This window comes from Quercus robur, chromosome 6 (genome assembly GCF_932294415.1).
Source record: "Quercus robur chromosome 6, dhQueRobu3.1, whole genome shotgun sequence".
NCBI classification, from domain to species: domain Eukaryota; kingdom Viridiplantae; phylum Streptophyta; class Magnoliopsida; order Fagales; family Fagaceae; genus Quercus; species Quercus robur.
Window position 1 is genome coordinate 18,300,051 of NC_065539.1, and position 22,537 is coordinate 18,322,587.

At 35.0% G+C, this 22,537-nt stretch overlaps 1 pseudogene; it reads right to left on the minus strand.

The window, feature by feature from the left end:
- LOC126689936 (S-adenosyl-L-methionine:benzoic acid/salicylic acid carboxyl methyltransferase 3-like) overlaps positions 1–9,520 on the minus strand; it is a 39,841-nt pseudogene extending 30,321 nt beyond the window's left edge.
- Between the last annotated feature and the right edge of the window lie 13,017 nt (positions 9,521–22,537).

Sequence of the window (22,537 nt, forward strand, 5' to 3'; positions counted from 1 at the left end):
CTGTCCTTGTATCCCAACTGTATTTTCTAGTGGATTGATTACCGCTTGGAGGGCGGCGGAGAGGTTTTTCGCCGAGGTCTTCGGTTTCCTCTTCGATAACATATCTGGTGTTATCGCTGTGTTTGCATCTTCCTTCCTCTCTATCTCTGCCTTTACATTATCTGCTGTGGTTTATTTTGTTGTGGCTTAGATAGTTGTTTAATCAATACCATGTTATAGCATATGTTAAGTTTCCGCACACTAGTTGTTTAACATATTGCGTGTGTTGATTAATTTGGTTTTTGGGGGTCTAAACGTTCAAAAGTGTTTTTTGTACACGTTTTTGAACTTTCAGAATCCATAAAAATGCATGAATGTAATGAAACAAGATGTTATGAATGACAAGATAATAGAAAGATGCAAAACATGTGAAAAACAATGCATGCAAGAGGGTCTTAATAGATCGAGAAGCTGTCGAGCTGCTATCTGAGTAGAAGCCAACCTCTATGGATCGAGAATTTGTTAAGGATCTATCAGCCAGACAAAATGTTTCTCGATGGATCGAAGAAGCTGTCGAGATTCTATCGAGAAGAATTCTAGAAATCTCGATGGATGAAAATTGCGTTAACTTATGTTGAGAAAAGAAGAAAGAGGGGCTTGATAAAAGCGAATTTGTCGAGGATCTGTTGAGAAGCTGTCGAGCTTGAAGAAAATAGGTTTTTCAAAAAGAAAAAAATACATAGAGATTAATACAACAAGCAAGCTACTCAAACAAAGATCCAATCAACATATTAAGCTCTCAAAACATCTCTCAACATGTATGCAAAGCATTCAAAAATCCAAAACATACACATATACTAAACAAGTTTAACCAATTTTATATTTCAAAAACAAGTTATGACAGTTAAGTGAGCATACATTAACACATGTATTCATTGTGATGGCCAAATCACATTGTAATGGTCAAATCACATTGTACTTGCACATGTATCAAAAGTAGCAAAGAATTTGCGTGCTATGTGTGAAAACATAGAAAGAGTGCATAAGTGTCTCATATTATGACAATTTGAGATATGAGAAAATCAAATATACTTACACACAATCATAATTGCTTAATGGGGACTATCACCTTCGAGGTACATCCTATAACTCCCACATCTCCTAGAAACACGCTTGCAATCATATTTAAAAGCATTTTGATTCTTTTTGTTTTTGTTTTTCTTTGCATATTTTTCTTTTTGAGCATATCATGCATGGGCATATAAGGGAGAGAAAAGAAATACCCAATTATGTAAGCTTAAACATCACAATTTTGTTATGCCAAAGCATACATATGTTATACATGATTGGCGGGCTTTAGTGGTGATATGGTTATTTATGCATTTCTCTTAGTTTTTTTTAGTCCTTCCCGTCAAAAAGAGTAATATGAGTGTTAAGTATAAGAGATTACTTAATCGTACTCATCACAAACACGAGCCACAAAGCTCACTTGCTTAGTTGTGCATTGAGATACTCATCTAAGCTACAAGAGATACAAAGTTTAGAAAACTTTGTTTTAATGGCCATCCAAGGTAAACAAATAACAATGTACACAAACACACACTGTTTTTGTATTTTTCTTATTTTTATTTATTTATTTTGAAAACCAAAAAAAAAAAAAAAAAAACTAAACAACCAAATAAAAACAAACAAACAATATGAAAGAATGAAGATAGATGCAAACAAAAAAGCATGATTCCAAAAGCAGATAAGAAATTAAGCAAAGAGAGTCATACTTTAAAAGAGAAAATGCACTTTTGGTCCTTACATTTTAGGTCATTTCTCAATTTGATCCTTAAACTGATTTTGCTCCTAGGTCAGTCCTTGATTTTTTAAAATCGTTTTTAAAATGGTCCCTGCTGTCAACCCTGTAAAAGAAAAATCTGAGGTGGCAAACGGAGTGCATAGGTGGCATGCTAGATGCTGATGTGGCTAGTAAAATAACATCAATAAATACCACGTAAGCATCCATGTTGGCATTTTAATGACAAGTCAGCATTTTAATTAATAAAAAAATAAAATTTTAAATTAAGCTAAAAAAATTCAAAAAAAAAAAAAAAAAACTTTTTCAGAATAACATTGGTCTTCTTCTTCCCCAGGACATGAACTTCATGCTTCATGTTCTTCCCCAGATCAAACCCAATAAAGCAAAGAAATCAAACCCATAAACATCCAATAAATCAAACCTAATAAATCCAAGAAATCAAACTCGTAAACCACCCAATAAATCTAAGAAATCAAACCCACAAACATCCAAAAATCAAACCCAATAAATCCAAGAAATCAAACCCATAAACCTCTAGTAAATCAAACCCAACTAATTTCTTGGATTTATTAATAATAAATCCCCATTCTCCACCGCCATTTCCAATTCCTAGCTCACATCTTTCAAACTCCAAATCTCTGCGAATCGAAAAAAGAGTTTTGTTCTATTTCTGTTTCTAACAAATATGTATATATATAAAACAAAAAAGCTTTGAACAAACCTTTATCTTAATTTGAAAGTAAAGCAGAAACAGAAACACGTGGCTTATAATTTCCCAGATCTACACCAAACCCACTTCCTCTACTAACGAATTCAGATCACAAACCAGCCTACGTTTTTTCACAATGTCAAATCTGACGTTTTCAGAGCCGTAATTCCACATTAACCACTTCGGCCGTCTTCCCGACTCTATCCTCCTTCTGATCTTCAACAGGATCGGCGATGTTAAAGCCTTGGGTCGGTGCTGCGTCGTTTCGTGCCACTTCCACTCTCTTGCCCCTCAAGTCGACAACGTCATCGTTCGAGTCAACTGCGTTATCTCCGATGACGACTCTTCGACTTCTTCTCTTTCTGCCCCGACTATCTCCTCTTCCACGGTTTTGAGTAGTGATGTATAGAGAGAGATTGGGAGATTGTTATTAATATACGGTTTTGAGTACTGATATCATGTTTATGGGTTTGATTTGGGGAAGAACATGAAACATGAAGTTCATGTCCTGGGGAAGAAGAAGAACAATGTTCTTCTAAAAAAGTTTTTTCTTTTTTTGTTTTTGATTTTGAACTTTTTCAGTTTAATTTTTTTTAAATTATTTTAATTTTTTTTAATTTTTTAATTTTTTTATTAATTAAAATGCTGACTTGTCATTAAAATGCTGACATGGATGCTGACGTGGTATTTATTGATGTTATTTTATTAGCCACATCAGCATCTAACATGCCATCTATGCACCTCGTTTGTCACCTCAGATTTTTCTGTTATCAGGTTGACGGTAGGGACCATTTTAAAAACGAGTTTAAAAAATCAAGGACTGACCTAGGAGTAAAATCAGTTTAGGGACCAAATTGAGAAATGACCCAAAATGTAGGGACCAAAAGTGCATTTTCACCTACTTTAAATAGAAAGAATTAAAGCAGAGGATAACAAAAAAGACAATTAAGTCTTAAGCTCCTTTATCACCCACACAGCACGAGTCTTTGGCTGTGAAGATGAAAAGGCACGTGTCCGAGTATGTCTACTAAAGGACATAGAAGAATTAGAATTCTCCTGAAATTGAGTTGAAAAGCTCATAACTTTTAATAACTCTCCAAATAAAGGTGTAGTTTTTTGAGAGAAAACCTGTGACCGTTTGGACACTTACTTTTACGGATACAACTTAAAGCAATTAGAAGGAATGTGTCCGTAAACATCAGAATGGTGACAAATATGAGGTCTAACAAAGGATTTAGAATTAGCCAAATCGGTTTTGGATTTCATACCTTTATCACCTTTCTCAGATTTGGGCATAAAGATAGTCTTTGATCCAAAAGCCATGGAAGAGGAGAGGCCGGAGGAAACAACGTATCCTAAGCCAATCTTATCAGAACTAGGCTTTTGAGCACTCAATACCTCATCAAGCTTTGTACTAGACATCCTCTCTATTTGAGTTCTAGCTTGACTAAGCTCAACCTAGAGATTCTTGACCTTCTCTTCTAATGAGGTATTCTCCACAACAAGAGTCTCAACTAACCTTATAGTCTCACCTAGCTTGATTAACAGTTCATCCTTTTCAATTTTTACCTTATTAAGCTCTTTTCTACAAAGATGAGAAGTCTTTTCAGATTTATAAATTCAGTGCATAGTTTATCATAGGCTTTTTGGAGGGTCAACTTCTTGGGTATTTCATCATCAGAAGAATCCTTACTGTCACTATCAATCTCCACAATCACCTTATTGGTTGTGTAAGCGAAAGCCATAAAGTGACCACATTCATCTACATACTCATCAGAAGAGTCATTCTCAGTATCACTCTAGGTAGCAACCAACCCTTTATCTTTTGACTTTTTGGACTTTTCCTTCATAAGATAGTTTGGGCACTTTATCCTCATATGACCAAAACCTTTGCACTCATAGCACTAGATGAAGGGTTTCTCATTCTTGCCCTTCCTAGAGGATTTAGATTTTCTAGGAGGTTTGTCCTTATCCTTTTTCCCATATTGAAGAAGCTTGATAATCTAATTAGCTATGAAGGTTAGATCCTCATCCTCATCCTCATCTTCATCTTCATCTTTGCTTTTATCTTCATCTTCAGAGTCATCAATCTCTTCCTCTATACCCTTAAGAGCCAAGTTTCTACTCTTTCCACCTTTTCCCATTAAACCTAATCCCATCACATAGGTTTGAAGGTTCCCTACAAACTCAGTCAAAGGAATTTGATCAATGTCCTTCACTTCTTCAATGGTAGTGATCTTGGCATGGAATCTTTCAAGTAAGGACCTAAGAATTTTCTTGAAAAATTTGGATTCTGCTATAGATTGTCCAAGGTTGAAGGCAGAATTCACAATATCCTTGAGTTTAGCATAAACTCATCAAAGGTATCATCCTCCTCAATCCTTATTTCTTCAAAACTACTATTGAGTTTTTGAAACTTCACAGTCTTTACTGCCTTGGTACCTTCATAGGTTGTCTCAAGAATGGTCCATGCTTCCTTGGCAACTTCCGTGGATGATATTTTCTAGAATTCCTCATTGGTCACCCCACTAAACAAAGCATTCAAGGCCCTACTGTTGAAATTTGCTGCTTCGATTGTTGCTTCATCCCAATCCACCGACGCTTCCTTTGACTTAATCTAGCCAACTTCAACAGCTTGCCATACTTTTTCGCCTAGAGCCTGCAAAAAAACTTTCATATGAATTTTCCAGTACGCATAATTAGTGCCATAAAATAAAGGAGGAATCAAAAGAGATTGTCCACGATTTATGACATCACGGGGTCAAGGATCACACTCAGGAAATTAATCCAATCAGAGTGTACCCGCTCTGATACCACTTGTTGGGAAATTTAGACCCCGGTTAATAGAATTAACAAGTTTTAAACTAAAGTTATTAATTATATTTATTATTAGTAAGCCTTGTTAAAACAAACAAACATCAATATCATGTTAATATCATGTATAGCAGAATAGTAAATAAGACAAGATATGATGACCTAGGAAAACCAATAAAACAAACTAATTCACAGTAAAAAAATCTAGGGGGAAACCTTCCAAAAAAGCAATTCACTATAGTACAGAGAAGTTTCAGATCTAGTACAAAACCTTTGTCCCTAGACTCTACAATTCCTATAGATGAACTTACAGTAGGCACCTTCTACTGCTTCAGAACCTCTGAACTCTTTAATATATGAATGCCACCCTTTTGCATGGATCCCAGTACGTGACTAACCAAAGATGCATGGCTCCCAGTACGTGACTAACTCCAGTAACTTGAAGATGTTGTTGGCTGCAAAGTTATTCACTTCATCAACAATGAAGATCAAGAAGTACTTGGTTACAAAACCCTAAGGCGCAAAAGACGCAATAACTTCTTGCAGAGAGAATAAGGTACTAGGTCACATTCTGCATGTGTTCTCTATGTATAACAGCCTTTAAAATAAGCCTTATATATGTCTAGGGTTGTAAGAAAATAAACCCTACACATACATGTCAGCATGAGCTAAAAATCAGATTTGGAAATTTTGATTTCGTAGATCTCAACAGATTCAGCTTCTGTCGAGCTTACTTCATTAAGTCTCGATAGATACTGTTTCTGTCGAGCTTTTGTCGAGCTTACTTCATTAAGTCTCGATAGATACTATTTCTGTCGAGCTTCTGTCGTAGTATCTGTCGAGTTTTAATGAACATCTTTTCTTCACTTGTTTCTTGGTCCAATCTTCATGACTTTAATACTTAGCTTGAACAACATATTTCTTGAAGTACTAAACCCATCCTAGATCTACCCAATCACAAGTAAAGTGCATTTTGTCAAAAGATTAGCTAATTACATAAAATATGTTCCTAACAAATTTTATCATAAAAATAATAAAATACAAATTAAACGTGGTAATTGCAAGATAGAGATGAACTTGGTGTAAAAATTATGTGCACATATTAAGTCTAAGGTATATTATTCTTTTGTTTTTCCTCCTCTTCCACAAAAGTAGACAAAAATAAAAGCATACATATAAAAATTTTTACGTCAAAATTAGAAATTGCATGCATAGGGGAAGACGGTGAAAGTAGACTAGGTGATATTGCTTATGAGTGATGCCATGTGTTTTCTTGTGGGTGTGCTGGGTAGGTATTCCTAAAAGTAATGTGGTACCCTACGTACACCAATAAAAAATTAGAAATAAGTTAGGAAAAAAAAACATATCTTAAAAAGTCATTAAAAAATATGTGATTTACTTTTATTGATATGAAATGCACATGTATTCTAAAAATATTTAATAATTTGACAAAGTTTAGCTACAAAATTGGTGGTAGCCTTAAGCTACAAAATTGGTGGTAGACCTTACTCAATATATTTTTATTGGAGGTGAATTTTGACAAATCCACCATTGGATTACATTTTCTTTTTATATCTTCTATACTTGCAAAATTTCTAAAAAATTAAAGAATAATAGCTATGTCATCAATAAATTGTTTAAATTACAAGTTTTTGTAGTTTAAAATTATACTTAAAATATAAACTTATAGATCATATAGTAAATAATATCTGATTGGGTGGGCCTTTTTTGCAACTGCGGGCTAGGCTGCCTCCTGCTACGCTAAGGCCCAAATGTTCTGTGTAGGAGAGTCAAGACTGGCTTGGCTACAACACACCCCAAACCGACTTGTGTGAAAACTGAGGCCCCTGTACTAAAACTTTGGTGACATCCCCACGGCAGAAGAAATTGTTACAAAAGGGTTATGGCAGGCATATATAATATAACAACAATAAAAGGAAGTATGTTTATTGCCAGCCAAAAAGCAGAAAGTATTGAATGAAATAGAAGGTAAAGCAATGCAGCAATATAAATGCAATATAAATAAGATGATGATAATAATAAGAGAGAAATAACACCAATGTTTAATCAATAAAACGAAAAAAGAAATGGTTAGTCTACTATGCTTGATTGTTTTACAGAGTTAAGTCCAAGAATTAAGGGAACCACTTCTTCAATGTGGGTAACCTCACAAGGAAATCCTGCCATGGAAATTACCCACTTTGAGAGAATGGGCCTAAATAGCTTATGAGCAAATTCCTTCATCCTTAATAGAGGGTAGGCTTTTTGAGGGAGAGAAGGAATTAGTCTATTGGTGCATGTCTACCATCACACTCTTGCCTACTCTTTGTTGTTTCTTTCTAACTCCTTTTTTCTTTCTAAGTTTTCTTCTCCATTTTCTCTCTTTTTCTTATTCCCTTGTAGGGATGTTATGTTCACTCTTACTTTTCTCTCCTGTTGTTTCGTTCCTCTTGTCGTTGTTTTTCTTGTACACGGCGGAAGGCCCTTTTACATTGCCTACCGTGAAGGGTTTTCACTATTTTACCCCTTAATCGATTTTTTCTAGGTGTGGGTGTCCTTCCAGACCACCTACTAGTCTGTCAGCTACTCAGCCACCACCACTTACTTGTGTTGGCTGTGCCACATCCCATTACCAGATAAAGAGTCTTATTTTGTTTGCTTACTCACCATAGCATTCCCATCCAGATAAGGGTCTCTCTCACTATCCCTCATGGCATGCACCTAGTGATTCCAACTCATATTTCCCTCTTTTGGGTGGTATGTCATCCCAGCAGGACATTTTCCCTAAAAGGGTTTGAGCAGGAACCCTAGAATAGACTCTCCCCTTCTCCCCACCGCTAGACCATACCCCCTCTTACCTCTAACCCATGGCCCACCACTTCCTGTATTGGCTGGGTACAGGTTGGTGGTGCTTGAGCCTTGTGCGTACTCCACTTCCATGTGTGTCCATGGCTTGTCTGCTACTCATGCGTTTCCATGACTTGAAGGCTTGTCTGTACATTCTGTTGCTTGTTCCTGACCTCTTGTGGCGTGAATGTTTCCCTGAGCCTTTGTTCTTTATGTCTTACTTCCTTCTTAGGCTAGGCCTTACTTGATTGTAGCTTATTCCTTCTCTAATCCATCCTTTGCCCCTTTCTTAGGTCTGCTAGCACTTCTGCCATGCCATTCTGTCATTCCTGTTGTGTTATTATATGACCCATGCTTGCTGAGCTCCTTTTAGGCCTACTGTATACTTTCCCTTCGCTTAATTCCTGTGGCCTAGTGTTATCAGTATTCATACTATTTTGGGCTTCCTTAACCCATTCCATTGCTTTTGGACTTCCTTGGCCCATCTCATTCTTTTGGGCGTCCTCAGCCCATTTCCTTTCCTTGGGCATCCTCGGCCCGTTTCCTTTTCTTAGGCATCCTCAACCCATTTTACTCCCATGGGCTTTTGCTAAGTCTTTTGGGCTTCCCCAACCCAAATTACCATATCCTTTACTTTTGGGGTTCATGGGCTTTCCATCAACCCCTTACTCACTTAATTCATTACTTCGGGCTTCTTTGGCCCATTCTTGTTTGCTTTCTATCTCATATAATGCCCATGAGTTTCCTACTTCTTTTCTTTGGGCTTCTTTAGGCTTGCTTGCTTTCTTTGAGGCCCATTTATTATTTTCTAGGCCTATGATCCATTATTCCTGCCATTCGGGCTTAATAGTTTTCTTCTCAATTTACTAACTCTTTTCCTGCTATTGGCCTCTTTGCCAAAGTGGGTATCAACACCGATTGACACAAAATTTGACATGTGTATTAAGAGCATAAAGAACATGCAATTAAATGGTTAGATTTTCAAGATATGTAGTAATGTTTATTTTATTGAGTAAGGTTATAGTCTAAGGGTACAACCAATTTTTTAGTTAAATTTTGTCCTTAATAATTACCATAATAATGACCTACTATCCTAGATTCAAATTTTCGAAGTATCCTAATTTTTCCTAGTATAATTTATAATAATATATGGCACACAAAATGCTTATTTTTTTTATCATGCCATTGGCTTGACTTGAGCAATCAATTAAGTTGTAGAATCATCTACTAGTACCACTAGTATGTAGTTTGTAAATATTCATGGGAGTGGGTTGCTAATTAATTAAGTTTACCTGAATCAGGGAGTTGTTTGCATAACTTATTTCTCCTATTCCTTCATTCATGTGGAGCACTTAAACAACTTCCATCTCTCTCTCTCTCTCTCTCTGTGAAAGTGGGTTGCTCTGTGAGTTTGAGCTGATTATGTTGAGGGAGACTAGTAGATGACCCAATTTATAGGCTTCGTTACCTCCCTTTTCTCAAGAACTAGTGATCGTGATTATTTTTGCTGTAACAAAAACATGTTCGTGATTATTCTACTGGGTGTGGTTATAATCAACCAGCTTGCTACCAACAACAACAACAACAACAACAAAAAAAAAAAAAAAAAAAAAAAAAAAAAAAAAAAAACCAAAACAAAACAAAAGGATATCACTACGGCCTAGGACAAATAACAAAACGTGAAATCCATATCCATATGCCACTTGTAGTCTATTATTCACAATTTATGAGAAATAGATGAAAAAAAAATAGATTCATATATGATGGGATCAACGAACTCTCTTGCCCAAACGACCTCATCAAATACCTCCGTCTACCTAACCACGGCATGGACAAGGAAAAGCAAACCATTAATGAGAAGCTTTAATGCCTTGGACCGTTACCAATTAGCTATCAAACCATTGGTAGTTCTTCAAAACCCGCATTAACAAGTCCTAAGGCATTACAGAAGGAGCACTAAAGCCACAATTAAAGCCCCAACGGCTAGAAACTACGAAACTATATATACACACCCATAATACACAAGCAGAGGTAATTTTGATATTCAAAACTTTCTTATTTCCCTAAAAGCTTTTATGCACTGACTTTGGCATCGGAGGCGTTGTGGTAGGCATCACACTGGTGACCACCTAAGGAAGGACTTACGCTACATTTGCAGATACAGTGACGAGGATTCAACTTCATCTGGACGACTACTGATGATTTTTACATCATCAATATAAAAATGGGCAACTGAGGATAATGAGAGCGATAATGATTGTGATCCACATAGGTACCGTGAGAGCGACCTTTGCAAAAGATCTTTAAAAAAAAAAAAAAAAAAAAAAAAAAAAAAACCATTAGTACCTAATGTATTCATTGAGTTCACTTGGTATGGCTCATGATTGCATTATGCCATGTGAGTTTGTCTCATCGTGACCGAATGTGTTGCATGAATCTCGTCTACCTGCCTGCTACCGGCACTCTTTAGCTAGCTCCTTCTTGTTTGTAAGGAATGGAAATCCTATCCATCAGAATTTTATATATATATATATATATATATATGTATATATATCCATCAGAATTATATATATATATATATATATAATTAAGTGATATGGGGGTTATAATAATATCAAAATTGTAACAATCCAGCTTTATCTTAGAAGACCTTCACTAACAATATATGATGCATTTATTACAAAAGAAATTCACATTTTATGTCTTGAATTTTAAGCATGGAACCTCATTGCATTGTTCATGTGAAGTAAGCAGTTCTAAATAGTGTAATTATTTATGTTTCAACAACTCAGAGTAACCTTTGCATTCCATTGATCTTAAATATTGAATTCATCCTTTTTTTAACTCTATTCTTATGAGTATTTTAAATTGGGGTTTATAGCAACAACTAAAAGTTTGAAATGTGAAAAAACTAAATAATTAATGGAAGAGAAAAAGAATCTATTGTCAAATCTGCTACTAGTAACAGATAAATAAATCAAAAACAAACTTAGGTGAAATTATTGGCATTTTGTATTTATGTTCAGAGCTAAAAATATTAAAATAAGTTTTATAAATACAAGAAAATAATCCAACTGGCAACTATATTATCGTCGACACCGGATTTATGGAGTGATATGTGTGCTCTTGATTTTTGTTCGTTTTAGGGACTTGGTCACTAATGTTTAATTGATATTTATTTCATAATTTAGCTGAGGAAGGTCTTAAAGATTCCAAAACTAAATAGAAAATAATAACATGTCTTAAACTAGAAGACTTAGACTCAGAAGCTTGGTAATGTATGGAAAAGATGTTAAGCACTCCACATTGTTTTTCGATGGTGCCTTCTTTTGATTCACTCCTATGGTTTACTATTTAAAAAGTAACTTAAATATTTGGCATTGGATCTTTGGAATATACTTTGAAAGTAAGATATAAATGCTTTAATCAACTAATCGCTAAAAAAAAATATTGCATTTGAATTAACTATGGCTAACATTTCTTCTTTAGAAAGCATAGCAAGGCTTAAATTGCAATTTATGCTCCAATCACTACAAAAAACTTGATTTTTAGCAGTGGTTGCAACCACTACTAAAACTATTAAAAACTACTGCTAAAAGTCATATAGGTCTATACCAGCGGTTTTCTAAACCGCTGCTACAACTTGAATAACCACTGTTAAGTTCCCATCACTATAGGTCACTATAGGTTATAGCAACAGTTTTAGGAATCACTGGTATAAAAAACATCTATAGCAGTAGTTCTATAAACTGCTGCTAGAGAATTAAAAACCGCTAGTACACACAACTTTACCTTTTGGATTAATTATTTATACCAATGGTTATATAACTGCTGGTATAGATTTTTTAGTAGCAGTTCATAGAACCGCTACTAGAGAATCAAAAACCGCAAATACACACGGCCCTTTCTTTCGGAATTAATTATTTGTACCAATGGTTATGTGACTGCTCCTATAGATTATTTAGCAACAATTCATAGAACTGTTGCTAGAGAATTTAAAAAAAAAAAAAAAAAAAAAAAAAAAAAAAAAAAAAAACCGCTAGTACATAGAGCCCTTCTTTTTGAAAATAATTATTTATACCAACGGTTATGTAATTGCTGCTATAGATTCTTAAGCAGCAATTCTATAAACTGCTACTAAACAAAATTAAAAATGTTTGTATACCCTTCCCTTATTTCTAGCATGAATTATTTTTAACAGCAATTTTGTGAATTGCTACTAGATATTCTTTAACAATAGTTTTATAGAGCACTGCTATAAAATAAAATAAAATAAAAACCGCTAGTTCTCCCATGCACACACTTTGTTATAAATTAGTTATTGTAGCAAAAAACAACCACTACTATAGGTTCCATACAGGAGCAGTTATAAAAACTGTTATCGAAGGTATAAACATTATTGAACATTACAAAAATATTTTTTTAATTAAATTTTTCCCTAAAAATTAGTAATATAACATGTTTGGAATGTTATTAAAATCCACAAATCCAAAAATCAAAGTAATAAAATAATTGCAAATAGTTAATAATATTGATCCAAATGAAGAAATAAAACTTTATAATTTGAAGTTTGAAATCACTAATAGCTAAATAAAAGTATAAACAATATTTTTTGGTACTTAAGATAAGACAAGGATAAAATAATTGTAGAAAACCTACAATAAAAACTAAGACTATAAATATTCCCTTTGAAGTATGCCAAAAGTCACTCCAGCATGAAAATTGGTCTCCCTTTATATTCCAATGTATTGTCTTAGTTTCCTGGAATACAATAAACCATATATTTGCATTAGTGAAAACTATATATATAGGCAAATCTTAGAGAATATATCAAATGACTATTGGAAAAAAAAAATGATGACAAATACATATCTTTTCATGTGCATTATTTTTATTGTATTACCTCTAAACCAAGAGTCAACAAGCTTAGCATAATCTTGGTGATTTACTATATTTGGAGCCTCAACCACTATTTGTGTTGCAGTTTTTGACTTATCAAAGTGCTTTGCTTTCAAAGCATGCTTCCAATTCCTCCATTGATCACCCAATCTCTTTAAATTATGACGCTTGATTATCTCTCTTGCAATCTCATCTTGAGGGATGTCAAACTTTGACTGAAACACAAATACATATATAAAAAATAAAATAAAATAACCATAACCATAACCACTATGTAGAAGCATTCTTTCTATAAAAAATAAAATTAAAAAAAAAAAAATCTATGTAGAAGCATTGAAATTCTGGAAAGAAGTATAATATATGTTACTAAAATTTTAATACCTCAATTATATTCCAACAATTTTCCTTGTAGTCATTTGGCATTGTACGCTGACTAACAACATTAATAGGACATAAGTGAGGCTTTGTTGTAACAATCTTTATAAATTGATTAAACCTACGGCTTTCATGTTTGGTAGGCTAGAAATTACGGTCAAAAGACAACTTAAATTTGTTTATGCACAAAAAAAAAGTAGTCAACACCACAATCATGCTTTTAATTAAGTGTTACGTACTAAAAACATAAGTAATCATATTCATAGGTAGCTATAATCATATTCATAAGACATTTTGGTTTTTTTTTTTTTAACAAAAAAATTTAGTAATTAATCCTGAAAAAAGATTAATTAATATTTCACTAATATTTGATTAAATTAGTATATATTCATGAAATTTAAGATCACATGCACATATTCAATGTCAAAACTAAGCCTCAATTCAGTCATTACTCATTTTATTAAAAAAAAAATGCTAAATCTCAATAGATCAAGAAATACAAAAAATACAAAAAATACAAAAAAAAAAAAAAAAACCTAATCAAATAACTAATTAAAATTATTTTATTTTATTTATATGCTATATAATATATTTGTTTATTTAATAAAAAAAATGCATAATAGTTTAAAAATCTTGATGTTTACCTGGGGAGTAATGATTAAAAACCATACATTCAATCACTCTTCAGTCTCCACTCTCTTAGATTTGGAGGAAATAGCAAATTCTTTGAGAAAATTGTAAAAAAATATTGGAGATTAAGAAAATTGATGAAGTGGGAGACAAAAAGAGAGGGCTTAAAAACTCACCTGTGAGTTGTTGCAACTCCTTCTACAAGAGTTTTTTTTTTTTTTTTTTTTGAGGAGACTAAAAACTCTTTTAATTTTTTCTAAGCAATTATTGCCAGCTATAGTTTTTTTTTTTAACATGGCGGGTAACTACAATTTTGAGATAAAGATAAAGAAGGCCAGTATTTTAGAAACCAAGATAAGATAAGGACTCTTAAAAAGTTGTTTCTTTCACCAGCCTGCATGAAAACTTGCTGTGTACACAAAAACCATGATTAGTATCAGTTCTATGTAACCCCACAATACCAATTGTCTGAAAAAGCATTCTTATAGGGTTATAAATTATTTGTTAGGTTTGCGTTATTGCTATACATTCCTTGTTGGATTTATGTATAACGAATATGTGATTTGTGTTGATAATTATCTATATTGATATTTTTCTAAATAGATATGGGAAAGAAATAGATTTGTATAGTTAATGCTGAAATTGAGCCACAGCCATAAGACCTATCACATGGGTCATTAGGGCCTAATCAGTCACAAGACACACTACCTCTTGATCAATCACTTGGCCCATCAGCTAATCAATCAAGTGCCCTATTAGTGCCTCAACCTCAAGCAGATGATAATTCAGATGAGGAATCTACAAATATAGAAGTTCAAATTACAGGAATTATGAAATTAAATAATTATGTTTTATTGTAGCCGTTTTTCACAAGAAAATCTTTATTAAAAGTATGCTTTTTTGTTGACCACATTTTTTGTTTTTGTTTTTGGTTTTTTTTTTTTTTTTTTGTATAAATAGATCATGCAGGTGTATGTAGCACACATGGGATAACACGTATGTCTGAGATATGGAATTTAACTTATGGGAAAAATGTTGAGTGATCTTTTAATGGCTGTTTTCAACCAGTTGAGCGTGAAGGTATTATTTTTAATCAATTTGTGGGCACTGTTGCAAGAAAGCCCAACGTATGTCCAATTAATTATCTTAATTGGCGTAAAGTACCTAACGACTACAAAGAAAAATGTTGGACTATTATTGAAGTTGAAAGTTCAAAAACGTGTATAAACACCTTTGAACGTTTAGACCCCCAAATTACAACTTAACCAATTCAAGCTTTATGTCAAACAACTAGTGTGCGGAAAATGAACATAAGCTATAATATGGAATTGGTAAAAACTATCTAAGCCAATTATAAATCACATCCACAGCAGAAAATAAAAGGCAAAGATAAAGGGAAGAGAGATTCAAACACAAGGACAACACACAATGTGTTATCGAAGAGGAAACCGAAGCCCTCGGCGTAAAACCTCTCTGCCGCCCTCCAAGCGGTCAATAATCCACTAGAAAATGTAGTTAGGATACATGAACAGCAATAGACCCTCCAAGCCTAATCTACCCGATGTACCTAAGCCCTCCAAGCTTCTTGCTCTAACGAGGTTGCGCCGAACCTTTTTCTTTTCTAGCTTACCGGATTCCGCTACTAGACCGTAGCATCAACCAATGAAGATTGGTTCCTTCCTAATTGCTTCCCAAAAATCCAAACAACTGTCTCACAGTGATGATGATGGTGAGAACTAGGTTTGGTATAATGCCTCTCAAGGATTTGACAATGGAGAGGAAGAGAGTAGAGGAATTTGAAGAGACTCTAAGGTATAGATTGTGGGTGAAACAATCTTGTTTTTCTTTAGGGTTTCTCTCTCAAAATTCTCTCTGGAAGCTCTCTTTCAATCGTGGGTAAAAGGGGTATTTATACTGGAGTGGGAGAGGAATGTGAAACGTCAGGTTTTACAAAACAGAGGTGGCTCGCGGCTTGACCTCGCGGCTTGACTAAGTCGCGAGATTCAGTCGCGAGTTAACCGTATGGCCAGTTGTCCTGTTTTGTCCTGTAGTGCTCCTACTAGCATGACTGTTCATCTTCTAGCATGCTTGGCACGTGTGCTGCTTCTGGCGGCTTGCAGCCGCGAGTCACCCGCGAGTCCCAGCCACGAGTCTCTGTTTTCTTGCACACTCTTGAGCAAACTTCACTCTATCTCACTCACTACCCTTACAACAAACCCACCTAAATACAGGGTTACTAAATGCTGAATTACAAGCAAATTTGGCACGGAATAAAGCCAATTAGATGGTTGAATAAATTCAACCTTACAATCTCCCCCTTTGGCTATTCCGTGACAAAACCCTAAAACAGACTCTAGACTTAACATGTGAGTTGGGAACAGTTGAACAAAACTCACTCACACCTAACTCTAGAAGCTGTGAAGCACTTGAATCATATGAACATAATACTCCATGGCTTGATCAACCAAGTGAACACCACAAGGTAGTGATTACAGTGCTCATTCACACTTGGAATGAACACAAGGACATACAAGTTAACAAGCACAAGGCAAGACACTTGTATGCTCAACACTCAACCAATGCATAACACACAAGGTATATGCATCTAGGAACAATCCTACAAGGGCACAAGAGTGACAGTACTTAAAAGAAAATGCAATACATTTATATAGAAGTACTGATTTAAACAAAGCATAAAAGGCTGCATAAAGCATGGTACAAACCATAAAGCCTACAAATATGCATAAAAACATAACCCTAAAAGCTTATAAAAGCACATGGGTACAAACACATTATATTGAATAAAAACTTAAACAATATAAACTAAAAGCGCATAAAGTTTCTCCCCTTCAAAGTGATGAGAAGCTGTGATGCACTTGGAACATATATACTTGTAACATGAAACACTTGCACAAAACACATTAGACCCTCAAGGTAAAGCAAGTAATAAAAGGACAAGTATAATGTAACAAGCAAATTACGATCAAGTAAACATGATGTGAAACATGTGAGTAACTTGATCATACACCAAAACAGTCATATAGAAATGACTACAATGATCACATAGCAAAGCAAATGATCATTCGAACATGCATTCAATGAAGCACAATAGCATAGGGATATATGCATGTCCAAAACACAAACACGATGCAATACAAGAAAACAAACACAATAAAGTTTTATTGTTAACACAATGTCTTCTCCCCCTTGGTATATGCATCTCCCCTATGGAATATCTCTCCCCCTACAAATGTGCATGAGAAATAGAATTTCTCCCCCTAAGGATCTGCACAAGAGTCATATAAAAATGACAAAATACTCCGGTATATTCTCTAGAGTATACTCTCCCCCTTTTTGTCAGGAATAGACAAAGGGTTAAGAAGAAACGAGGGCAAGAGATGAAGGTACGAACAATGCTAATGATGCATGAGGGGTGCGAGATGAATGAGAAAATGAAGCTCAAACCTAAGACAAAGTAACATGCTACAGAGCATAAGGTAGACATGACAAGCTAGGATGAAGAAGCAAGGTCAAGACCAATGCATGACAAGGGTAGCAAAGGTGTGTGCAAGAGGTGGTTAAGTGCAATGCATGACCAATGCATGAAAAATGCACATGTGGGGTAAGGTGTGTTAAATACACAACCAATGAACCAAACATGTTCCTAATAAGGAAACATGAGAAACCCCAAAGTTTGGTACTCATCGGAGTCCATACAAGTGAGAAAATGTCTAAGAGGCATTTTATCAAACACCTAGCATGCACACTATGAACAATAATGTGAAACAATGCATGAACATCATGAAATCCACCCTTAATACATGTTCTATCTGCCACAAGGGGCCAACATCCAATGCAAATCAGCAAAAGAAACCAATCCCATGAAGAAAATTGACAAAAAATAAGTTTTCCCAACCCCTATGATAAAAATCCCAACCAAGAGCACAAAACTCTCCAAAACATAATCTAAGGATCAAAATAAATGAAAAGAGTTTATAAATACCTTAGACATGTTAATGGAATGAAAAATCATTCAAATTAGTTGGGTTTTGATGTAAAAATATTGAAAGATGGGTTTTAGAGAGAATGGGAGAGGTTTAAAACAAGTTTCCCACAAAAAGCCCTTTAAAAAGCTGTTTTTGGGCGTTTCGCGACTGGGCGAGTCGCGAGGTTCAATCGCGAAAATTTTCGCAAGTCGCGAGTGAGTCGCGAGCAAGCCGCGAGTGAGCCGCCAAAAGCTTCTGGATGAACTCGCGACTGGGGTTTCGCGACTGGCGAGTCGCCAGCTGAGCTGCGAAAAACTCTGACACCTGTTTTTCAATTCAGAACATGTTTAAACATTGAAAAACAAAGTAAGCACTAAACATGAACTCAAAGAGTGATAAAAATCACTTCCAAAAACATATAAAATGATCAAAAATCTTTTTGGATTGAACCATATATGATTGAGCACACACACATCACATTTAGACAAGTACAATCTAACAAATGAATAAGACATTCATTGAACATTAGGCATGTGTGTTGTGTGTGTGTATCAAATGTGGAATAGTCCTTAGTCTAGAGTGAAGTTTCAATGATCAATTCAATCAAGTCATACACAACTAGTGCTAAGTCAAGTGGTCTATCTCAATTATAGAAATGAACATATATGACCTCCCACAAGAAATTGATTACATATGATGAAGCTTTTCATTTAGCTTCTTTACAATTCATAACATTTAATCATTTTGAATAAAAAAATCTCATTTTGAGATCGATGCCTGAAATTTGTGATATTTCAATTTGACGAACAAGCCATTGGCTTTTTGGGCATCATACAATTTCATTTAAGTCGCTTTCCCTTTTTCCTAGTCGAATACTAGTATTTGCGATGGCTTTTGCAGCTCATTATCTCTTTTCATTTTGAGATTTACATTTATTGAGCTCTTTAAGTAATAAAAATAAAAGAGTGGGAAGAGATATAAGCACAAGTCTACGCAAGTATCAAAACCAACATGACTATTGACTAATCATTCATGACAAGCTTGAAGATCGATTTACAACAATCACACAAAGATGTCAAGATTTTTCCCACAAAGATATAAGTGCAAAAATAACAAGCTAAGCTCGAAAATGCACAAAGCCATTTGTACAAAGGTACAAGGCCAAACTCACATGTGATATGTGCTCAAACAAATACGATCAAACTTTTTGAATTTTTCACTTTTTATGTGGTTTTGGATTTTTACTCACACAAAATAGAAACATAAAAGTAAGATCAAAAACGAAAAAATGCATACAAATAAATGCAAGATGCACAAAATGCATGAAGATATGACATTTAATGCATGAAGGGTCCTACAAAGATCGAAAGAATTAGATCAAGGACCAAAAGAGCAAAAGCTCAACCATAGGAACCCTTCCTCATCCAAACGGAACGATTGTTTGGAATGAGTGTCTCAAGAGAAGCGAGACGAGGGTTGGAAGAATGAGAACCGGAGATGCACATAGTCAAGGAGTTAAGAGCATTAAACATTTTCTTTAACAACATGCTATTTTCACTCAAATCCAGTTTACTCTTTTTAGCACAACTTCCAAAAAAACTCAAGTTTCTCTTTTCTTTTGATTCTCTTAAGAGCTTGAAACTTAGAGCAATGAGGTCTTAGATGACCGAAGGCACCACAATGGTGACAAACAATGTGTTTAGGTCCACTAGGCTTTTTGGGAATGGATCTAGCAACATGGTTTTGTTCCCTCTTCAACTTATGACATTGAGGTCTTATATGACCAATCACACCACAATGGTGGCAAGTTGGAACAAACTTAGATCCATCCAAAGCCTTAGGTTGAGACCTAAACGAAGGTTTTGACTTAACAGCCTTTCTCTCCACCTTTTGATTTCTTTTATGTGGAGGAATGTACGCCGATTTTTCCTTTAAGGTAGAACACACACTAGGCACAAAATCGGGTACCACAACATGATTGCAACAAATATTATCATCCATTTTATCAATGGGTTTAGCAATCAAACACTTGGCATGCATCTTAAGAGATTCATTTTCACATTTAAGATCATCAACAAGTTTGTTAGACAAAACAAGTTTAGCATCCAAGTCCATATTCAAACATTCAAACTCTTTCAGCTTTTCAAGAGAAATTTCAGCAAGTTTTTTATATTTCTCAACCAATTTGTTGGATTCATTGAGCTTAGCAATCAAATCATCCTTTTCACAAAATAACTTGCTCAAATTCTTTTGAAACTTCTTAGCATTTTTCTTCAAGAGTTTTTCAACAACACCCATGGATTCAAATAACATGTCATCACACTTATGAGGATTAACACTCATAGAGGCATTTTCACAAACATGTGGCATGTTACATTCATCACCAACCAAATCATGCAAAGAGGCATACAAAGCACAATCCATGGCAAATAAACACAAGGGGTCAAGGATCACACTTAGGTATTTAAACCACAACAAGTGTACCCGCTCTGATACCAATTGAAAGTTCAAAAACGTGTATAAACACCTTTGAACGTTTAGACCCCCAAATTACAACTTAACCAATTCAAGCTTTATGTCAAACAACTAGTGTGCGGAAAATGAACATAAGCTATAATATGGAATTGGTAAAAACTATCTAAGCCAATTATAAATCACATCCACAGCAGAAAATAAAAGGCAAAGATAAAGGGAAGAGAGATTCAAACACAAGGACAACACACGATGTGTTATCGAAGAGGAAACCGAAGCCCTCGGCGTAAAACCTCTCCGCTGCCCTCCAAGCGGTCAATAATCCACTAGAAAATGTAGTTGGGATACATGAACAGCAATAGACCCTCCAAGCCTAATCTACCCGATGTACCTAAGCCCTCCAAGCTTCTTGCTCCAACGAGGTTGCGCCGAACCTTTTTCTTTTCTAGCTTACCGGATTCCGCTACTAGACCGTAGCATCAACCAATGAAGATTGGTTCCTTCCTAACTGCTTCCCAGAAATCCAAACAACTGTCTCACAGTGACGATGATGGTGAGAACTAGGTTTGGTATAATGCCTCTCAAGGATTTGACAATGGAGAGGAAGAGGGTAGAGGAATTTGAAGAGACTCTAAGGTATAGATTGTGGGTGAAACAATCTTGTTTTTCTTTAGGGTTTCTCTCTCAAAATTCTCTCTAGAAGCTCTCTTTCAATCGTGGGTAAAAGGGGTATTTATACTGGAGTGGGAGAGGAATGTGAAACGTCAGGTTTTACAAAACAGGGGTGGCTCGCGGCTTGACCTCGCGGCTTGACTAAGTCGCGAGATCCAGTCGCGAGTTAACCGTATGGCCAGTTGTCCTGTTTTGTCCTGTAGTGTTCCAGCTAGCATGACTGTTCATCTTCCAGCATGCTTGGCACGTGTGCTGCTTCTGGCGGCTTGCAGCCGCGAGTCACCCACAAGTCCCAGCCGCGAGTCTCTGTTTTCTTGCACACTCTTGAGCAAACTTCACTCTATCTCACTCACTACCCTTACAACAAACCCACCTAAATACAGGGTTACTAAATGCTGAATTACAAGCAAATTTGGCACGGAATAAAGCCAATTAGATGGTTGAATAAATTCAACCTTACAGAAGTAATAAAATTCTAGTACCAAAAGCTATATTTATTTCTAAAATTTTAAATGTTTCTTTCATGTGGTTACATTTTTTTTTTCTTTTGTGTTTCTGATTCTGTCAAAATTTCACATTTCCAAAATCGAGGAAGAAAGAAAGATCATCAAACGTCTGACTTTAAAGGGTTTGGGTGAAAAGTGGAGGAATTGGAAGTGCGCCTTGAAAGCAAAGCATTATGATGAGTCAAAAACTGCGGCAAGGATAGTAGCTGAGGCCCCATGTACAATGAATCGCCAAGATTTTGCTACACTTGTAAACTTTTGGTTTAGTAGAGATGGACTGGTATAAGTAACATTATCTTATACATTATGGCATCTAATGCTTTGGTAGAACACTTATTCATAAATACAAATAAAAAGAAAAGTGAATTAACTTTAATTTTAATCAGTGTGTTTTTATGTTGAATGTAGGAACGTAGTAAGGCTAGTAAGAAAGCCAGTAAAAAGAAAAAAGATGTACACACTGCAAGATCAAAATCTTATGCACAACATGCCTTTGATATGGTAATTACAAAGTTAGTACTTGGAAATAGTTTGTGTATTTTGCTTACATTCATTTGCATCCATTAAAATAATTAATATATTTGTGATGCAGTTCAAAAAAGATGGGGTTGCACCAAATCGAGGGAAGCTATATGTAAAGCTTCACAAAAAAAAAAAAAAAAAAAAAAAAGGATGGGATGCCAGTTAATGAGGATGCAAGTGAGAAAATTGTATGTGTCATCATATTTTTTTAGTATAAGAACTTTATTTCTACCATTCTCCATTTTTTTTTTAAAAAAACAAAATTTATAATTATTATCCTGATTCTTAGGACAAACTGAAGGAGTTAATGAGTCAAGAAGGT